Genomic DNA, 9100 nt, shown 5'->3' with positions numbered 1-9100 from the left:
TTTTAAAAAAACTTTTTTAAATATTAAAATATAAAAAAGTTGTATGTTAATTTTTGTAATTGTAATAGTTCATTCTAAATTAAATACTTTTACAAACTTATTTCTATAGTATCTTGTTTTAAAATAAAGTTAAAAAATATATAATCTGGATCGTTCAGAATTGCGAAAGATTCCTGCAAATTTATTTCTCCTAAAAATAACTTTTGATTAAATTGTAATTAATAAAATATATCTTCCGGTGTTTTCATGTTACATAAGGAGCAGTTTGCCCGTTTATATACGTACCGTCACACGGTTAGTTTAAATTGAGGGACTCACCTTTGCTTTAAAAACTATTGTATTTATATGAGCTATATATTGTGTTATTCTGCGTATATTGCTCTTGTAATGTACTTATGCCAAATGGCAGTGTATAAGACGCTAAAATGTAATTTTATTGACACTCCAGGGAAAAGATTCATTTTTTTTGTTAACTTAGTGTTGTCAATAATGATCGTCATTTTAGTCCGATAAAATTAGAGAAATAATAATAAAAAGGTTGTTGGAATTTCTGTGGTTGAGGCACAGTTCACGGTACAAATGTTGAATATAAACAATCCTTCACGGTAATGATGTTTTGTATAATCCATAGATTTGGAAAGAACTTAAATAATGACACTAAATATTGAAGGAAACCCTGTGCTTTACAGTAACATACCTTATTAAAGATTAATAAAACAGCGAATCATTTTATAATATAAACATAGCCCCCGAAGAGGGAAGACAGAATGCCTTGAGATGTATGAAGGCCTAAGCCTGAGGACACGATGACAGCTCCATCAGCAGAGCTCCTTGGTATAGCCACTGCTGCTATGATTAATTGTCCAGATAATTGTGGATCTTCCCTCCCCCCACACTTCCATTGTGGCTCTGCCCTCTATTAGCCCCCGGTCCTTGTCTGTGTAATTTTCTTATCTTAATTAATAACTCCATTCATTCTGTCCCCACCAAGTGGTTCTTTAAACAGCGCCCAACTGTTGTGGAAGAACAAACCACTTTGGGGTAAAATATGAATTATAACTTACATATATACATTCTATTAAACAATAGAGTATTTCAAATTAATGACTAACTTTATGGATATCAAAACAAACCCATTTATAATGTAACGAAAACATACCTAACCCAAATAAGAAACTAAATGTTTTCGAATTTCAACTTGTTATTTGTTGTTTTATTTTATATTTTTTACGTAGTCGCTCCTTGCAGCCTGATATTTAACAATACACTTAGTTCATTATATAATCTAATTTTATAGTTATACAGTTCACTTGACTTACAGTTCATATCACGTATTGCATCATAGCATAACTCATAAAGTACAGAAAAGTATAAACTAATAAACTGCTTCATAAGATTTATCTTCGGTATTTCCAAAGGTTCTCTTGTCTTTCACCATTATTCCTAAAGAATTTGGCTCTATCTTAATATCCGAAGATTATATCTTATTGGTGCTTTCATATTTCAATCGTTGAGAACCAAAAGCCCTTCCTATCTGATTGATCTTACCCTGTGTTAATCCATCCATCAGTTATACACAAGATCTAAGCCTACAAATTTGTAAATCCCTTCGCACAGAACTGTTTCTTTTGAAAAATCCTTAATCGTTCAAACTACCACATTTTGGAATTATTTACCCATTCATTCGTAAAGCTTCCTGTTTGACAACTGTTATATATCCATCTCCTCGATTATCAATAGATCTTTCATAGGATTTTAAATAATAAATATCCAAGCAAGCTCGTGCATATATCTATTTTTTTAAATTTCTTTGTGAAATGTTAAAATAATTTCACATAATTTAGTTGCACAAATTCTGCTCAGAGTGTACACATCATATTCTTATGGAGGCTACTATTCCTAAATAAAGACTAATCTATTCATTTGATTTCATTTCAAACAAACGATGTTTCTTTTTCATTACCATCCAATGAAATGGCTTCCAAAACTAATGACGTGGTTGAGAGCGATTAACTGGGATCTCCGGAGTCCTGTTCTTTCCACCTCAAGTGAAGGAACAGCTCGGTTCGGAGTTCCCCGGACTGAATGTAAATAGAAATGACTGTATTTAAGATATTATTTTACTTTAAGTTTAAATTCGTTTTTATTTAAGAATTTTATTCTCTTATTTTTCTTATTTTGTTATCATTTAATTTATAATTTTGTAAATATGGTGGGAATGAGGTCTATGACTCATATTATCATTGTCTAAAAATATGACTGAATGCAATATTACACAATAAAAAAAAACAAAAGAAAAACCATTTAATGTATTTTATGTATTCTATATTATTTACTTGTACTGCTAGTTCCTCAGTTGACCTGATCCATAAAAATAATAATAATTATCTGGAGAATAATTTTCACTACTACACTGTGTGGAATGAAAAATAATTACAGGAGAAATTTTACCGTCAAATACATAAACCTAATATTGATAGTGAGCTCTTAGTTAAATGGTTTAAGGAAAGTACTATAATTTGGTGCGGCTGAAGAGTTTTTGAGAGCCATTCAGGGTCAATTAATTGCAACTAGGACTTACTGGAAAAAGAATGAGATAACTGATAAATACCGTCTTTGTTTTCGTACGCATGAATCTATCCATCTATTTGGCAAGTTGATATAAGAATTAATATTAACTACTTGATAGGGCATAAATAATGTAGTCAAAATATGCCACTATATACAAAGCTGCAGATGTATTGCAGAAAAAACGTAATAAACATGACGATGTAAAAGTTCATTGGGAAATTAATATAGTCACGGAGCATAGGTTACTGCATAACTGCCCAGACATTTCAGTTTTAAATAAATCAAATAAAATCACTAGAATTATAGGCAAGTTCTAACACTATTGCAAGCTATTGATAGCTAGAGCAGAAAAAAAATAATAGAAAACATCAGGAACTTGTCTTGTAATTACAATCAGTTTAATGTATTTCGCTTACTAAAATCTCAAAAACGACTTTATTTAAAATTACCTATGACATCAATTTTGTGTAAAAATTATAGATATTAATGAATTATGTTTACCATCATTGTGAGTAAAAGATAATGAATTATTATAATAAAACAATAAAGTATTGAGGAAAATATCAAGTACCGATAAAAAAAAAAATATATATAAAGAAATAATATTTCATAATAGCCTATTCCCCCACCGATTTATCTTGTATAAGCATTATTTTTTTATTAAGAATTCTATATTTATGATTTAATGTGTTAATATTTCATACATTCCATACTTCATTGACACATAACTACCTAAAAAAACGACGAAATTTTGTTATCCACCGAGAGATATTTAACGCAAAGAAAATGAGCGTATATTGATTGTGGGCCATAGCTGCTAAAGCAGACCATAATTCCAGGGGACATACTTCAAATAAATTTATTTCCGCCCCAAATGTAGCAGATGTCGAGATTCTAAATTAACAAGGCTGTACCAGCTGTCACAAAAGTCCCTGCAGTGCTAGTAGCACTATTGTTTAGATTCGTTTTTTTAGAATATGCGGGTTTTTAATATTTATTGTTAAAATAAAAAATAATTGTAAAATATTAAAGTTTTGATGGAGATGTAGGTTACGTTTTATTTAATAATAATTTTCTTTTTGAATGTATTTTATATGATTATCAGAATTATTTTAAGATAATGATTCTCTGTTTTCTTCAATTCATCATTCACTTATGTATTGAGGATGAGAAAAGTACAATATATTTCACAATGCTCCTCCAATTTAATTTTTATTTAATACCTGGTGGGTCTTATATAGTTAATATAACAGTTACATTTTTTTTAAACAATTGATTATGCGGGGTATAGTCTCGTACAAAAGACACACCTAAATATATACAACGTTATGCATAAAAAAAATTAAGATAAAATAAAAAGTTAAAATAGTAAGTCTTAATAAGAGAAAAAAGTAAAGTTAATAACAATAATAACATGAACAATATTTTACCCGATTTCCGAATCGTTAGCTTAAAAACCTAGGAATAAATCGATACTTTATTAGAAATGATTACTTTAGCATCGGTCAAAAAAGATGAAACAGGCCGTTTGATGAAATTATTCATATTATTTAGCCCGAAATTGGAAACGATTATCTCAAACAACCTAAGGAGATATCGGTACTTTGTATGAAGTTACAAATTTAGGATCGGTATTGTAAGATGAAACAGATTACAAAAAAAAAAGGTGAACATATACATACACTACTGTGTATGTGTTTTGAGTATTGCTTAATCGATAGAATTACTTGCTTTTGAAGGTCTCATGAACTCCAGGATTATGATTCATTGTGAGTCCCCTCTTTATGTTTTCTTTTTTTTTTTATATATGTTCATAATGTATATTCAGAAATATTTAATAATTAGATGTAGCATTATGAAACGTCCAGCGAATGTGAAATATCATTGACTTTCTTCAATTAATAGAATTGCTTTAAAGAAAAAAAAAGTGGATATATACATACACTGTTTCTGAAATTATTGAATTGATAGAATAGCTATCAGCTATCAGAAGGTCTCATTAACTTCAGGATAATGTTTCATTGGGAGTCTGCTCTTATTATTATTTTTCTTCCATATATTCAGAAATATATAATAATTAAATATGAACATGAACATAACTTTTACTTTTGATGGCTTTTTCAAATTCAAGTTGTGGATATACAGGACCTTCAGTGAATGTGAAATATCATTCACCAGAAAAAAAAATAAAAAAATTCACCTGATGTGTTATGTAGAGTCAAACGGTAAACTTTGTATTGGACAGGTTTTAATCGATAACACAGTTTTGCTTAGTGACTTAGTGAATGTACAAGGATTGTTACTCAGGGCAATAGAAAAACAAAGGTGAAGAACTGTTTAGTTTGTAGAACATTCTATTTTTTTTTTTTAATTACGTCTCAACTGTGAAATCCTAGATCACATCACATAAATGATAATTTCTAATAAATAAAATATTCAGAGGAGAAAATATAAATTAATAATTAATAACTGCTATAAAAGATCCGTGAATTCCTACCCCCTACATACTTCCTCATTATTCGTTCTTATCTCTCCGACAGATTATTTCAAGTAAATTACAACGGCGCTTATTCATCCCTATTCCGTCATTCTGCTGGTGTACCTCAGGGTAGTATCCTTGGTCCTATCCTTTATACAGTTTTCACAGCTGACATCCCAACCCATCCTGACACTATCCTCACCACGTATGCCGATGACACATGTCTATTGTCAGTGAACAATGATCCTTACATTGTATTCCAAACCCTCCAATCCCACATCACCACCCTTGAAGAATGGTGCCAAAACTGGAGGATTAAAATAAATTCCAATAAATCCCACCAAATCACATTTACCCTTCGACGTAAACCCATGACCTCTTGCCCTACAGTATCCTTTAGTAATAACCCATTCCTGTCGAACAGATCCGTTACTTAGGACTATCGACTGACATGGAATCCTCATACAAGACTAAAAAGACAAAAAACTGCTCGTAGATCCGACTATTGCAACATTAACTAGACAAACGGTATAAATTGCCAATCCATTACAAACCACTGATCTACATGACTATTATAAGGCCTATCTGGACATAGGGAGTTGGAGTTGGGCTCCACTAAACCATCGAATTTCTCAAGAATCCAATTCTTACAGTCCAAAATCCTTAATGCTCCTTACTTTGTCACAAATCAAGTCATCCATCAGGATCTCAATGTTCCATATGTTGCCGATTTGGCCAGATCCAGATACCGTTCCTTCCATAACAAACTTCTCAACCACCCAAATCCACTTGTTTCTAACCTGGCTTCTCCTTCATTACCTAATAATCCTCCTAGGCGTCTAAAAAGAAGATGGCCTCAAAATCTTCTCCTCTAGAAATGTTATTGGATTTCTATGACTGGGTAGATTCTCTACATGTTTGTATCATGTCACTATGTCACCTACAGCAAATTTAATTGTTGTATATATGTGTATACAGTGGTAAATAACAATAAATAAATAATTTAAAAAAATTATTAAATAATTAAAAATTGAAAAAAAAATATACAAACCTACGCGCATGCCAGAAAGTTTTAATCTAGGTTATCTAGTTGACTAAGTTAGCTCGGTCCCCAGGTTCTCGTGTAAGTAGTATGAAAGAGGCGAACAGATGATCTTAAAACTTAAAAATGATTTTTTATAATATTGCTTACACTCAAATTGTGCAAACAGAATCTTTTTTTTTTTTTTTTTGCTCGGAGCGCAAAATATTTTGATGATAAATTCCTGCCAATTAATGGGAGCCGATGAAACTGAGAAAGTCAGACAGCGGGAGGATGAACTTAAACACAATCCGAAAACAAGCTGAGAGCGGCTGTTGTTTAATCCAAAAGCTAGGAGGTAGGGAGCTACCTGGAACAAATTGTGCTCCGCTAGCCTTGCCCCCACGACACACCAACTGGAACCTTACTTATTTGTTTTAAAAGCCCTCTCTTCAATCTCGCCCGCTTCAGCTTCTCAAATTACTTTTCCCCTGAAAGCCCCCACCGTCTCTCCCTATCCGGGCCGAAATCTAGTCAGACGTGAAAAAGTTATTCCTGACAAAATTTCAGTACGTAACAAGCTTAAAAACAGCAGGGAGGAGGGGCATAGTAATTTTCTTTTGAAAGGTTTTTCTTTCTCCCCCTTTCCCCCCTTAATTTTCACGAAATCCTCCTGAAATTTAAAACGTCAAAAAGGCTCAAAGGATTAGTTGTGTTTGTCATTATTAACTATCTCATCAAAAAAATTGATGTTATTTTTTTTTTTATAAATGTACATAAACAGAGATAATTTAATTATAAGAACAGAATATATTTTTGACAAATTACAATTTCCTATCTGCAAGGAAAATAAGTAAATATACAAGCAATGAGAAAGAAAATTGGAATACAAATATAGAGGAGTGAAAAAAATTATAAACGGTAATTAAGAAAAATGAATAGGCTAAGTACAGGAAGGGTCTGTCCATTTCAAGTGATCCAAGATTTGCTTAACCATTTTATAGTGAAAAGAGTGTTTATTCCAGAATAAATTAACATGCCGAGAATAATCCAGTATTTTTTTTTTATATCTATAATTTATTTTTAAAAACATACAGTTTTATGGGTTTGTAAGGGGTTGCATTAATTAAAATTACTTAGAAATAATGTACGTAGGTTCATGAAACAAGAAATATTTTTTCTAGAAAGGATAACCTGAAATACTATGTTGAGTTCATATTAAATAAATTTTTCATTCAAAATAGTAAAAATCAATTACCAAAATCCTAATTCACAAATTTTTAGTTTTTAGAGGAATTTACTCCTAAAAAGAATCTTATCTTAAACCTTATATTTTGGAAGGTGAAGTACTTCAGATTTACTGTATTGAAAAAAAAAAGTATTACTCCTCCCAAAAAAAAGTTGGCTCGCCAAAAACGATGTTTAAAAGTCCATATTCCCTTTGCTGGGACATTTTCTCCAGACAAATCCCTTGCCGTGTTCATACTACTCTATAAATGCCATATTTGAATTTTTAGGATCTTTAAAATCGATAAACTGTTAATGCTTAAAGAAAAATTATCCTGAGAACAAAATCTTTTTTAATAATAATTAATATTCAAGATTTATGAACCATATACATTACTGTACCGAATTAAAAAAATAAATATCAACACTTTGATTGACTTCCTTTTCAACAATTGGAATTTTAAAAAAAAATGTAATTTTTAATATTACAATTTTTAAAGAAACTACTAATATTTTTAGAGATAAATCCTCTATCGTATGCTACTAAATACAAATTTCGTGCTTAAGAAAACTATTAGTTGGACTCTCAATTCCGTCTAACTGAAACTTACTCGAGATTTTGTTGATATAAGTCTAATTCAATAAAAACGTTTTAAAATAATTAAATACGGACCAACAAATAAACCTATAATAAAATGTAGTTATTTGTAAAATATTGACATTTGATTTGTAGATCTTTGAAAAAACTAGTGGTATCGTTACATGAATAAAAAACTATTCCTTATATTGTTCTGAAAACTTCAAATATTCAATTATATTAAAAAGTCAATCTTGTCGTTATTCAATTGTTAAGGTGGTAAGATTTAGAAAGTTACACAAGGAATGAAAATAAAAATAATGTATTTTAACACGAACTAATTTAGTATTATTTCTAATTAAAAATTACATTTATCTTGTTGTTGTTGTTGTTGTTGGTTGGGGCTTTTGGGCGTAAAACCCTGAGGTCATCAACGCCCACGTTTCTCACTTTATAATTCTATTTCAAGATTAGACAATTATCTTGTTATCATTAACAAAAATACTTTTAAACCTGGATTTATTCCGACGATTAAATGAAAATTACTGAGAATCAAAGACCTCGGTGTTGTATTCACTTCTTCTCCTTCTTCTTTTTCTTCCAACTATATGCCTTCTAGTGCTTCCAACCATCGGTTCCTTGCGTTCCCGTCGCTGTCAAGATTTCTCATTCCTTCCAGAGTCTCCCCTCTTCGCCTTCCAATTCTTTTCATATGCCTGGCGTATGATGTTCTGGGTCGCCCTCTCGGTCTCTTTCCCACTGGCCTCACCTCCATTGTTTTGAGTCGGCCTCTGTGGTGGCCCATCGGGCAGACATGCCCATACCAACTCAGCTCCCTCCTCTCCAGAGTTTCCAGCACTGGGCTCATCTTTGACTCCTCCCTGATCCTGAAATTTCAGACACAGTCTCTCCACGTTTTTCCCATGATTCATCTGAGGAACTTCAGTTCTGTTCCGATTTTTGTAATCCGGGTTTATAACCTCTCAAACTGGATACAACTCTCTGCTCCGTAAAAAAAGTATCGATAAGAAGACAGACTTGAACAGGTGGTGTTGTAGTCACATTTTGAAGAAAAAGAATTTAACCAATCTTGACCAAAGTTCGTACTATTGTCATTGATAGCTATAAAAAAGTTTTAGCAAAACGAAAAAGGACTAAGCCAATCTAGAACAAATTTCGTACTGATGCCGTTTAGAGCTGTAAATAGGTTTTAACAATATTAAAT

The sequence above is a fragment of the Halyomorpha halys genome, unplaced genomic scaffold, assembly GCF_000696795.3.
Source record: "Halyomorpha halys isolate HHAL.00 unplaced genomic scaffold, Hhal_1.1 Scaffold1349.1, whole genome shotgun sequence".
In the NCBI taxonomy this organism is placed as follows: domain Eukaryota; kingdom Metazoa; phylum Arthropoda; class Insecta; order Hemiptera; family Pentatomidae; genus Halyomorpha; species Halyomorpha halys.
Note: the sequence above shows the minus strand (reverse complement) of the source record.